This window comes from Hipposideros armiger, unplaced genomic scaffold (genome assembly GCF_001890085.2).
Source record: "Hipposideros armiger isolate ML-2016 unplaced genomic scaffold, ASM189008v1 scaffold_114, whole genome shotgun sequence".
Classification (NCBI taxonomy): Eukaryota; Metazoa; Chordata; class Mammalia; order Chiroptera; family Hipposideridae; genus Hipposideros; species Hipposideros armiger.
Genome location: NW_017731464.1, coordinates 559,949 through 573,870, shown reverse-complemented (window position 1 = coordinate 573,870; position 13,922 = coordinate 559,949). Strand labels below are relative to the sequence as shown.

The 13,922-nt window shown below is 35.8% G+C and overlaps 1 protein-coding gene across 2 annotated transcripts in view; it reads right to left on the bottom strand.

The window, feature by feature from the left end:
• Positions 1-13,922, bottom strand: part of EXOC6B (exocyst complex component 6B) — a 629,444-nt gene that overhangs the window by 353,141 nt on the left and 262,381 nt on the right. The window lies entirely within an intron of this gene.

The window sequence follows — 13,922 nt, the reverse complement described above, 5'->3', positions numbered from 1 at the left end:
ATTAATATATACATTTTCAACCCGGAAATTACCCCCTGGATTCATTTTTCCCAGTTTCCATAAGGGGAAACAAAAAAAAGAATAATCGGTCAATATTATCATAAAACTTTCCAAAGACACCTATTAAATTATCACAAAAATGAAGTCTACTCATTTTCCTTTAAGTAGCCAAGAGATAAATGCACACGACCAAATTTTTATGTCTTACAAGATAAATGCCATACTGGAATCACTGTGGTTGGGGAAGGAGAGACAAGAGCCTTTAAGCTTAGGGGACTCTTAAAAACATAAAAACAGTTGTGTGTATATAAGAAATCAACACAATTCTCCTAATTAAGAAAATAAAATATCTTAATAGAGTGATTTAAACTAGCTAATCCAACAAGATTTCATGACCTTAATCTGTGGAAAACAGTGTTTCAAAGGGTTTCTTCTGCATTTTTAGAGAAAGGAAGGGTAATCCCCTCCACTTAAAAAAAAAATATATATATATATATATATATATATATATATATATATATATATATATATCCCCCCAAAATGATGGTGTTATTTCAATAGATACAAAGGGTGGAAAGCATCAGTTTCCAAGGTCAACAACAGAAGTATTAAACCAGATAGTATTAGAGCTGGAAGTGACCTTAGTCACCACTCAGAAAACTGAGGCTAGAAGACAAAGGATTTGTATGGGGTCACAAGGCTTGTTTCTGGTAAATCAGAATCTTGAAGTATGATCTTCTGAATTCCAGATCAGTGATCTTCCCACTACACTAACAGTCCCTCAAAGCATGGCAAAAAGTTTTCCCCAAAGAGGGGTTCTGTGGTCAAACAAATGAGAAACACTGCATATCACATAGCCTTCCTGTAGATATATAATGCTCATTAACAGAATAAAAACTGGGAGAAGTCCTCTTTTAAGAAATTTCTTTAATTTTACTTAATCCAGCATGTTCCAAAAGTATTTCACAATGGAACTTTCCTTTTTAAAAAAAATAATAATACTTAGTATTACTGTACCTAAGATACAAAGCTTGAGAAATGTGGCTTTTCAGAATATACATTCCTTAATCAGTATGTGATATTCCTCCTCAATGACAAACAGATATAGTTCAGGAGAAAATCAGTTTCCAAATATTCTGAATGAGGTTAAGGAATTCAAGACAAATATTAAGTATAAGCTGTTAGTCCAGGCACTGGTTAAATGAAACAATTATAATAGGACAGAGAAAAACTTGAACTATGTGAGCTAGCTTCTGCCAAGAAAATGAAAAGAATCTACATTCCAGAGATTTGAATCAATGGACAAACTTGTTTCTCTACATAGTAGTTTGATATTTTGCTTTGACTTACATAAAATGTGTGGCTTCAGTAACAAACTGAGATAGAGAAGGCACCCCAGAACAATTAATTTAGGTTTGAATATAAGACATATATATCCTTCAAGCATCAGAGACCCCTAATTAGATAAAATATTCTTTCTTTTCCTCTCAAAAGTAAGAAGTTCTTCCCTAGTTACTTCCAATGCAAACCACACAAAAAGGAATCAAGGACTCTGGGGAGGCACAAAGGGAGGGAGAACTTTCTAAAGATTTCACATTAAGAAAGCAAGCCCTCAACTAGAGAATGATCACTTGCTCCTTAACTCCATCCACTCTTTCAGTACAGCAATCCCAAAAACTTTCGTAAGTTGCTCTTCCTTTATTGAATCCCAAGTTAATTATTTTTCTTTCACAATCAACAAAAAACTGCCATTGTAGCAAAAGCAATCAAGACAAGCCACACTTATGTACTGTCACTTAAACTTGAAATGATACAAATCTCAAAGTATCCTGTGGAAGTGATTTTAGATCTCCTATGATTTGTTCTTTTTAGGTGATACGTATCTGGTTTTCTCATCAATTTGGAAGAGCGCAAAGTAGTTTGGGCCAAATCAGCAAATTAAGATAGCAAACCCAACGTTAGAAATCAAAGCATTTTAAGTTGTATTCCAAATCTCTACCAGAACGTGGGGTCTCTGTTAGAATTATCAAGGCTTCTCCAGTCTGTAAGTGAGCAGTCGGGGAAGATCTGCCAAGCAGGAGCTGGTCAAGGTAGAAACCCTGAATCTCAGGTAAAACAATGAAATAAATACTCAAGTGTTACCCATTATGGATGCAAATGAAAATTACCATCTATTCAGAATATGCATTATGGGACTGGCAGGGAGTGGAGAAGAGTAAAAATAGATATAAATATGTAAATACATATAATATATATTAAACTAAAAAGCCCATGGGGAAAAAAACAGGTAAAAGCACTTCAGAGCTCTCTTCTGACGAGCTAAGCTACCTCACCAGGACTATTTATTCCGTCCTTCCAGGGACAACCTGTATAATCATAAGCCGAAGAAGCATTTCTGCCACCCGGGTTGGAGTGGTGTAGGGGACATGAAGCATACAAGTAGCAGCTAGACCTTAGAAAGCATTCAGACGCTTTCTTTTTCTTAGTTGTTCATTCTCTTTGTGAATAATTTTTTACACATTTAGTCACCTCTTTCTCAAGATGCCTTCATATACATTCTTCCCTGGCTTCCTAATACATAGAAATTAAGCAAGGGTTATTCTTCAGCTCCTCTTCTCTTACCATTCTTTCCACTCTCCCAAGATCCAACAGCACCCCTCCAGTTTCCAGATACTACTGTATGCTCTACCAGCACTTCACTTCCAACATCCCTAAAACGGAACTCATCGCCTTCGCATTGTAACTCCCCTGTATACTGCGGGCCAGGCTCTTCTTAAACCACATCATTCATCACATCAATTAGGCACGAGGGAAATTGGGGGGAAAATTTAAACAGGTACAAATCCAAACTCCATAATCCATCACAAGCTTCACCATAATGGAAGCTGAACCTAATTTTCCGATGGACTTATCCAGTACTCTGCAACTTGAATCTTCCACTTGAATCAGACGCTACTTCATAATATACTAGGTATATTTCCACTTCTGTACTCTACTGAATGACTTCTTTCTGCCTGAATCTAACCTTTACTTCAATTCTCAACAAAAATTCTTCTACCTTTAGAGAGCCTCCTCTCACTGCACTAATTCATGGTGCTTTCTTTCTTCTGTATTCCTCATTTTTTTTTAAGATTTTTATTGGGGAAGGGAACAATGTTGAGGAATTGGGTAAGGGGAACATTGTGTTTTTCCAGGACCCATCAGCTCCAAGTCAAGTTGTTGTCCTTCAATCTTAGTTGTGGAGGGNGGGGTTCATCCCACCATCCCACGTGGGAGTCAAACCAGCAAGCTTATTGTTAAGAGCATGTGCTCTCACCAGCTAAGCCATCCAGCCACCCATTGACAGCTCAGCGGCAGCTCAGCTCAGGCGCAGCTCACTGGCCCATATGGGAATTGAACCAGCGACCCTGTTGCTCAGAGCTCACTTTCTAACCAACTGCGCCACGCGGCCGGCCCTGTATTCCTCTTTTCAGTCAAACATATATTGAAGGTCTGCCTGGTACCAGGCATTGTGCTACATGCTGGGTATACAAAGAAAAAGATGGAGACTCTGACTCATGAACCTCACATCAAAACCATTATGAAAAGCAGGCAGGCAAATAAGTGAATGAAATTCTGTGCAATACGTATAATAATAGAAATAAACACAGAGGACACTGGTTGAACAAAGGAGAAAGTAATCAGATCTGCTTGGAGAGGATTCAGGAAAGGCTACAAAGAGGAACAGGTAGCAAACTATGCTCTGAAAAGATAAATACGATTTTTCCAAAGGGAGGTAAGTAGAAAGGGTAACCATTCCAGAAGAAAAGAAACAGCATGAGAAAGGATCATGTGTGAAATAACATTATCCAAGGAATAAGTGATTTTGTATAAGAGCATAGTTTATAAAGGACTAACAACAGATAAAAGTTCAAGATATCATACAAAGCAGTTTCAATGCTAGCTAGTAGGCAATGGAGAAACCATGAAAGAGTGAGCAAGGGAATAACAGGATCAGCTTTAGAATTCAGGCAAATCCTCTCAGAGCAGAGGAGTGGTCAACTGGGAGTAGATAAAAGCCTAGAAACAAGAAAACCAATATAGGTCACTGTAACAGTCCAAATAACAGTGATGAGGGCTTGAGTTAAGGCAGTAGCAGATACATTAGAGGCAGAAGCACCATTTACTAATTGGAACATAGTACATGCTAGATGGGAAGGAAATAAGAACAACTCTAAGTATTCTGGCCTTGATGACCAGATGGTGAGGTCATTCCAAACAGTAGGAACCATGGCAATAGCAAGTTGAGAGCAGGATGGAGAAGATGAGTTCAGTCAACTTGTCAGATACCCAGGTAAACAAATGACAGTACGATACTTCAGTATGTAACTCTTATTTGAGGATAGGAAACACGCTTTACCATTCTTCGAGTCCCCCAAGCCCAGATACAGTGACACATACACAGTAAATTTAGATGATTACTATATAAAGGCAACAGACAACAAAAGAAATCTATGTGACAATGAGATTTTGCCCAACAAAAGGGAAGAATATCTGCAAAAGAGATAATTGGGATGTTTTCCTACCTATTAAAAGAGGGAGAAACCCCATAAGAACTACCTAACCTGAACTATTTAAAAATGTTGCTATTAACACTTTACAACTGTCAGAGTGTCTATGCAGCATTATGTAATATATATACATACATATATATATATATATATATATATGATAGAGATAAGATAGAGATAGAGATAAGACAGAGATAGAGATAGAGATACACTATAAAATAAAGTTTTACTGTGAAATACAATTTCCAGGGTGCCTAGCAAGAAGACTTAAAATTGCATGAATCAAAACCCGAAGGCGCCTGTCTTTATCAGCCCAATACTGACCTCTAGTGGGCTCAAGGAATACATACAAATGACCTTTAGAATGAGAAACTAGTAACTGAGAAGGGTATAAGCCGGAGGCCCGATATATTTCCATGGACTTCAATACTACAGGTTGCTATAGCAAAAACCAAACAAACTAAGTAAAATCTTCTTGGAGTAAGACAGGTCTTTAAACCTAAGCTCTGCAATTTATTAATTCTATAACCTTGGGCAGTTTCTTCACTTCACTGGGCAACATCCTCACCTATTAAAAAATCAAAGTTAATAAAAATGTACCTTAGTACTGCCACAGGGATTAAATGAGATAATACAGGTAAAGTATCTTGAATTAAAAGATAATTAAAACCAAAAAAAATCTACAAATTTTAAGTTCTACCTGTTCTTCCTTCTAAAAATGAGACAGGAATCTTGTTTTGCTGTGTTATGGAAGCACCTGAAATCCAGCAAATATTTAGATACATCTTTACTGGCATCTCATACTGCTACACATCGCCATTCAATTTTGCATTTGTACTACGTTTCAAGTATTCGATTATTGGCACCAAACAGTCTAGTGCTCTGCTTCGGATCCTCTCAGCCTCGGCTCTTATTCTAGCTAGATGCTGCATCAGTAACCTGTTCTGGGCAGACTAGGAAACGGCACATCATGTAATCTGAAACCAACTCTAACACTTACTCCACACCTCTGGGTTCCTGCCCTGCGGCTTCCCTGAAAATACCGCAGTGTAAGGTCCCACAAGAACCTGATTATCAACCCAGAGGAGAGGTAACCATTGACCAAGGAACGAACAAATTCTACCTCCCCCCCGCCCCCCGTGTCCCTCCCCTAGTCAGTTCCATATGGCTTCTCAGAAGGTCCCATGAATTAAGAAACCAAACTACTCTACTACTGTACTCAGGCTACAAACTTCTCTTTTCACTCCTCCTGACCCTTAAATTCCTGTTCCATGGATCACATGCTTGAATAAACCACTTACATCTCAGTCTCTCAGGTTCCTTCAGGGAAACCAAGGCTAAAATAACATCCCATACAACAAAACAGTGAGGTAGGAGGATGACTCCTCCCAACCCCCCGCCCGTTTTATGTCTGAAGCCCAAAGGATAACTCTGAAAAGAAACAATGACTCTAAAACTGCCTCTTCAAGTCTCACCAATCAAGACAATTGCAAAAGAGCTGCAATTTCAAAACAGGGCTTCTTCACATTTATCAGCACTAGCTCTGGCAACTAGCATTCTTCGGCAAATAGCTTCAATATCAGATTCAAACCAACAAAATGAAAACAAACAAGGAGAGTGATTCAAAATGAAGGGGAAAAAACATATCAAGATCATGTAAAAAAGTTACTTGCACATTATTGTACACAGGCACGTGTATGACATTTTATAAGGGATAACAAGAGAATTTATCATATGCTTTAATCAGGTCCCAAAGAATTTGCAGCAGTAGGATGAGAAATCTAGAATTATGACACTCGGGATGCTTTTATTAACTGAGGGAGGTGGACACTATATCATCTTGAAAATTGTAACTGAGATCCTTAGTCCTCTGAAAGTCTCCAGTTCATATTTAAACCTATATTTCATTGGGGGGAAAGTCTTTGCACTAACAAAATTTGCTGCAGTAAGATGTATTGAATGTAGGGTAGTACGTCTTGTATGAAGTAAGAGTAAAATTTTGTAAATTTCTCTTGTGAATTAGGATAATTCCCAGCTACATATTTTTAAATACTATCTTATTCCTTTGTCAACAGACACGCACACCACAAATATACAACATATGTCCATTGCAGTTAATTGGAAAATAAATTTTAAAATAAACATAAAGAAAAAATGGGGGAAGAAATCTAACAAAATCTTTACTCAGTAATAATCAGTTACTTTGTGATTGACAATTCATCCTATTTTATGTGCATATACAGATTTCTCTTTTTACTTCTCTGCATTTCCCATTTATCTGCAATTAGCATTTATATTGGTATGCCAGAAAAGAATCATACTGGATAAAAAATTTTTAATCTGGATAAATCTTTTTGCTTAAAAATATTTCACAAATATCTTTCTCTCCAAATAAAAACACTTATAACAATATATGTTATTGTATTTCAAAGGACAAATGTTTATTTACACATAGTCCACCACAGGACATTTATATTGCTTCCAATAGTGTGCTGTTTAATAATGCTGCAAAGACTATCTTCAAAGCTAAAATTTTGTGTGTATCCTTAATTATTTTACTAGGGGAATTTCTAGAAATAGAAAACCTAGATAAATGTTGCAGAATAAATAAACACCAACAAACTGTCCTCCAGAAAAGCTATGCCACTTCATAGTAGCACATAAAAGTATATGAATGCATATTTCCTAGCCCCTAAGTCATCAGTAGGCACTATTTCTCTTTACCATTAAAGTAAAGTTTTCTAAACATCACAGCAAAGGAAGAAACAATAACACATAATTAGATTTGGCTATGTAAAAAACTGAAACTATCCCATTCTACAATTACATTAATATTTATTTATTTTTCTCTAGCACTTCTAGACCTTCATTTATTCTACATTAATATTTTTAATCCTTCTACAATTTATTGTGTTATATGAGGCAGAAAACTACTCCCTCAAATGGTTATTTATCCCAACTCAACTTGTTAGAACAATTCATCTTTTCCCAATTGTTTTATTTTAAATGTCTGCCAAGCAAATATAAGCTCATGGTTTTAAAATTCTAACAATACTGAAATTTTTTTAATGAAAAAGACAGTAGGATCCACCCCCAATCCTGTTCTGTAGAGCTAATATTTTTACATCCATATTTCTAAATAATATCCTCACTTTATGGTTAAAACTTAGTTCACTTAAAAATCTACACCCCTTACCCTACTGCTTCTTCAATTATCCTCCCAACTTAGTATTTTAAGTTAAAGCAATAATCAGTGTTAATCATTATGCACATAAGCATACTGTCTCACTACAAAGCCAAGGACATAGCAATGGTTACATGTGTTTGATTACAGTTCCCTTCTGGTACAGTTTTTTAGTTGTCTTGGGGCTTCAAATTGCCTACATTTTTTATAAATTCTCTTAATATAATAACTACAATTAATATTGATTTTTTTCCCAGAAGCTCATCATAATACATGTTGTATCCAAACCCTACTATTCCTAAAAGTATAATCTGGGCTGATTGTCCTTCACAACTGTCATTCTAGAGGGAACTTACTTTTATCTCTCACTAGAGTTAGAGCCATAGTTTCATAAATTCCATATCTATCTTTCATTTAACTTAGTCCCTCATTTTGTTGGAGCATATCCTCAGGTGATTCTTAAGAAATGAAACATGGCAGTTAAATTTCTTGAGTCCTTGCATTCTAAAATGACTTTAATCTTCACATTAAACTGAGATGTATTTAACTGAGTATAGAATTCAAGGTTGAAAATAATTTTCCCTCAAATTACTGAAGGCCTTGCTCCCTTGTCTTCTAGCATCTGTTATTGCTAATGAGAAAGGCAATGCCATTTTGATCTTCATTCCTTTGTGTATTTCATAACTTTTTTCTCTCTGGAAGCTTTTCAAACCTTTTACCTATCATGTTCTAAATTTCACAATGATGTACCTTGGTGTAGGTCTTTGTTTAATTTGTTCATTATTCTGGGTAATATATCCATGAATCTGGAAGTTTAAGTTCTTCAGATAAGGGAAATTTTCTTATATTACTGCTCAGATAATTTTCTCCCTTTGTCTAGAATTCCTAATTGGTACTGAATTCTCCTATAGTTTCTCCTGATGATCTCTGTAGCATTTTTATATAAAGAGCCAAATTTTTAATTTTTGAGGATACCAATTAATTTTTTTGACAAATTCTGTTTTCTGCATTATCTGTTCCCTTTCGGTACTTTTTTATTGTTCATATTTTCTCATACTGGTAGTTTTTTATCTCTCTCTTTCCAGTTGGATATTTTCCTCAGATATCTGCTGATCCTTGGCCAATCATCCATATTTAATAATAAATCACTTAAGAGCTTACAGAAAAGTCTGTGGTCACAGGAAGACTTGTCAACTAGCAAGCTTCACTTTAGGAAGTCTAGGAGGGAGATCACCTCTTTGCTGAGGAAATCCAAATGGTAGTTTGTGGCAATCTTTATCAATTTCTCTAGAAAAGAGTCCTCTAATCTCCCACCGAAAAATATAAGTGCAAGTATTCCATGCATGAAACAAGAGAAAAGTGGAGGAATTAAATGTTTTATATACTAATTTTCAACAAATCACACCTTTAAGCTCCTCGTCTTACCCCCATCATCTATCATAACTCACACCTCTATAGTTTCAGACAATGAAGTTCTCTGTACTGAATTGTTTCTCCATTCCCTGTGCACCTCTGTTTAAACTTGCAGTTGTGGCTTCATACACCCTGCTATATTAGTTACCACTCTTCCCTCAGCTTTTCTTTCTTCCAGCTTTATTGAGGTGTTATTGATGTGTCACATATGTAAGTTTGAGGTGGACAACATGCTAATGTGATGCACATATATAATGCAAAATGATTACCACAATAGGTTACTTAACTTCTTCATTCTATCACATACAAGTTCAAGACAATTAAGTTCAAGAACTTGTCACTGTGCACTTATACTGGCAGTACTGCACAAATAGCTCAGTAAGGTTAATAGCTCAGTAAGGTTTCATAACCTTAGTATATCAGGTCTCACAGCTGTGTTCATGTCGACATGTGACAGTGTCTTGCTGAGCAGCGTTCATTATTGTTGTGTGTTTTTGTCTGCCATTGCGAGAATGTCTGAGCTTGAATTAGAGCAACGAACAAACATTAAATTTATTGTTAAACTTGGTAAGAGTGGAAGTGAAATCAGGGACACATTAGTCCAAGTTTATAGGAATAATACCATGAAGAAAAGGGCAGTGTACAGATGGAGTAAACGTTTTTCTGAGGGGAAAGAACGCATCACTAATGAAAAGAGGTCAGGGCAGCCAGTAACGAGCAGAACGAATGAAAACTGCAAAAATTTGTCGAATTGTGCATCAAAATCGTCAGCTGACTGAGAAGCATAGCAGACCAAGTAAACATCGATAGAGAAACTGTTAGGAAAATCTTAACTGAAAATCTTGGCATGAGAAAGGTGTGTGCAAAAATGGTCCCGAAGAAGCTCATCAATGAAAAGCAAAGGAGAGCTGAAGTTTGCCAAGATCATTTGGAGAGGCAAGACGATGTTTTGGGCCGTGATCACCGGTGATGAAACATGGGTGTACCAATGTGACCCTGAAACAAAGAGTCAAAGTGCACAATGGAAGTCGGCCAATTCTCCATGACCAAAAAAGTTCTATCCATCCAAATCAAGAGTCAAAACTATGTTGCTAACCTTTGTATATCGGAGGGATTATTCATTATGAATTGGTACCAACTGGCCAAACAGTTAACCAAGTTTATTATTTGGAAGTGCTAAAAAGGCTATGTGAAAAAGTTAGAAGAAAACAATCTGAACTTTTCGCCAACAATTCATGACTCTTGCATCACGACAATGCACTAGCTCACACAGCACTGTCTGTGGGGGAGTTTTTAGCCAGTAAACAAATAACTGTATTGGAACACGCTCCCTACTCATCTGATCTGGCCCCCAATGACTTCTTCCTTTACCCAAAGATAAAGGAAATACTGAAAGAAAAACATTTTGATGACATTCAGGACATCAAGGGTAATACAACGACAGCTCTGATGGTCATTCCAGAAAAAGAGTTCCAAAGCTGCTTTGAAGGGTGGATTAGTTGCTGGCGTCAGTGCATAGCTTCCCTAGCGTTGGTGCATAGCTTCCCAAGGGGAACACTTCGAAGTGACCATAGTGACATTCAGCAATGAAGCATATAGCACTTTTTCTAGGATAAGTTTGCAAACTTAAGTGTCAGACCTTGTAATTATCACTTTGGTGTGCAATAACATTTATGATATACTCTCTTAACACCTCTCAAGTATATAATAAACTATTGTTAATTATAATGACCATGTTGTATATTAGTTCCCCAGAACTTGTTCATCTTAAAGCTGGACGTTTGTACCCTTTGATCAACATTTCTCTATTTCCCTTGTCTCCCAGGTCCTGCCAACCACCTTTCTACTCTCTATTTCTAAGATTTTAGCTTTTTTAGATTCCACATATAAGTAATCTTTCTCTATCTGACTTATTTCACTTACCATAATGGCCTCAAGGTTCATCCATGTTGTCACAAAAGGATGAATAGTATTCCATAGTACTTATACAGTGCATTTTTTTTGTCTGTCCATCCATCAATGGACAGTTAGGTTGTTTCCATGTCTTGGCTATTGTAAATACTGCCTCCAGTTTTGTTATTCTTCTCATAATTGCCCTGGCTAGGTCTTTGGTAGTTCTACACAAATTTTATAATTTTTTTTTCTACTTCTGTGAAAAGTACCATTGAAATTTTGAAATGCATGGCACTGAATCTGTAGATTGCTTTGGATATTATGGACCTTTAAACAATATTAATTCTTCTGATCCACAAACATGGGATATCTTTCCATTTATTTGTGTCTTCTTCAATTATTTTCATCAATGTCTTGTAATTCTCATTGTGCAGATCTTTCGCTTCTTTGGTTACATTTATTCCTAAGCATTTTATTATGTTTGATATTGTAAATAAGATTGTTTTCTTTATTTCCTTTACAGATAGTTCATTATCAGTATATAGAAATGATTTTTGTATGTTGGTTTTATATCCTGCAACTTTACTGAATTTGTTTATTAGCTCTAACACATCTTTGGTGGAGTCTTTAGGATTTTCTATAAGTAAAATCGTATCATCTGTAAACAAAGAAAATTTTACTTCTCACTCTCTGATTTGGCTGCCTTTTATTTCTTTATCTTGACTAATTTCTCTGGCTAGGACTTCCAATACTATGTTGAATTGGAGTGGTGCGACTGGGCACCCCTGTCTTCTTACTGATCTTAGTGGAAAAGCATTCAGACTTCCACCATGATGTTGTTGGTTTTTTCTTATAGAGCCTTTATTATGTCAAGGTATGGTTTGGGTTTTTTATACCCAATTTGTTGAGAGTTTTTAGCATGACAGAATGTTAAATTTTTTCAAGTAACTTTTCTGCATCTACTGAGATGATCATATAATTTTTATCTTTCATTCTATTAATGTGGTGTATCACATTTATTGTCTTGGGTATGTTGAACCATCCTTGCATCCCAGGAATGAATCCCACTCAATCATGGTGTATGACTCTTTTACTGTGCTGTTGAATTCTGTTTGCTAGTATTTTGTTGACAGTTCTTGCATCTACATTTATCAGGGATCTTGGCCTGTAGTCTTCTTTTGTTGTAGTGTCATTATCGGGCTTTAGTATCAGGGTAATACTGGCCTCTTACAAAGAGTTTGGGAGCGTTCTCTCCTCTTCAATTTTTTGGAAGAGTTTGAAAAGGACTGATGTTAATTCTTCTTTAAATGTTTTGTAGAATTCACTAGTGAAACCACCTGATCCTGGGCTTTTCTTTGTTGGGAGGTTTTTGATTACTGTTGCAAACTCCTTACTTTTTAATGGTCTGTTTGAACGAATGAATGAATGGCATCTGAAATGAAAAATTGTTGAGCAAATACAAAAGAGGAAAACAGAGGTTGCTTTTGAATACAGAGTGATCAAGGAGTGTCTCTTTCATAAAGTGGTATTTGTGTTTCAGACCTTAGTGTCTATTTATTTAATTGTTAGGGGCTTAAGAAAAGAAGACACAAATACACGTGGTCCATCCTTTAATCCTAAGTTTTTACTTGCTTTTTAAACTATTATAAACATTATAACATATTCTAATACCTAAAAGGACAATGTCTACCATGTTAATCACATTTTAAGAATTTCTTAGACATTTTAAAATAGAACAGTTTTTTAGAATGCTAGCTACCTGAAGATAGGATGGTGGTAGGTTTTGCTTAATGTCTAACACATCAACTGGTCACTTAAAATCATTTATGCATGATTCTAAGATAGGCTGGTTCATGAATAAACTAAATTTCAAGGTAATTTTTAACACTATTTCTCACAATAGCATTAAGTCCTCTCCACAAATTTTTGCCACATATCAGGTTAAATTTTACATCCTTTATCATTGTCAATCTTTATGCAGTGATGAAAATTACCCCAAAATATAGGTAAAATTGGGAGGAAAAGTAATCAAGCATAGGTAGTATTCTCAGAGTAAGACTCCATTAGGTGCTTAGTATTTTATGTTTTAACTTAGTCTCCCAGAAAAGATAAGGCCTATATAAGAAAAGTTTTCTCCAAAGACCCCATTCCAACCTGATAAGGACCAGAAAAAGTTATAATTTTAACTACTGGTTCATGCCAATGTTTCAACCAAACCAATAGTTTCAGCTATAACTATGGTATCAACAAGATGCTAATTTTACATCCTACTTGCAGACTTTCATTACAGCAAAGGATAAAATTATACAAAAAACATAAGACTTTTATGCAGTCCCCTTTTTTCCCCCAGAAGTCAACTGCTAAAACTGGAAGGAAAGAGAGTAGGCATACACACCAACTACATACTGTGGTCAGGCTTAACAGCTCACATAACTTTTAAATCACTCTTCTCAATCAACTCAACCTAAATGAGATCTGAAAAGTAAATACCTAATAAATGTGTTACTAGGTAACATAGTCATAGTATATCACCAAACTACATAATAAGCATTATTTTCCATGTCCCTACCATTTCTGCCACATAAAATAAGCTGAAAGAGAAATGTCTTTTTTTCTGTCATTTACAAGACTTGCAATCAAACCCAAGTGAGAAAAACAACACAAGAATACATTTAAGAAATGTGGTAAAAAGCAAAATTAATAGCATCTTGGGATCTACTCCTGAACAGCAAGGATTATTCCATAATTACCTATTCTATTGAATCACCCTATCAACAAATTAAAATTCTAATAAATCATTCTTTAATTATCCACGTTCTTCCTTCTAGGAAACTGGGTGAGTCTTGCCTTCACCCATACCTTTAAATTCTGCATTCCTAATA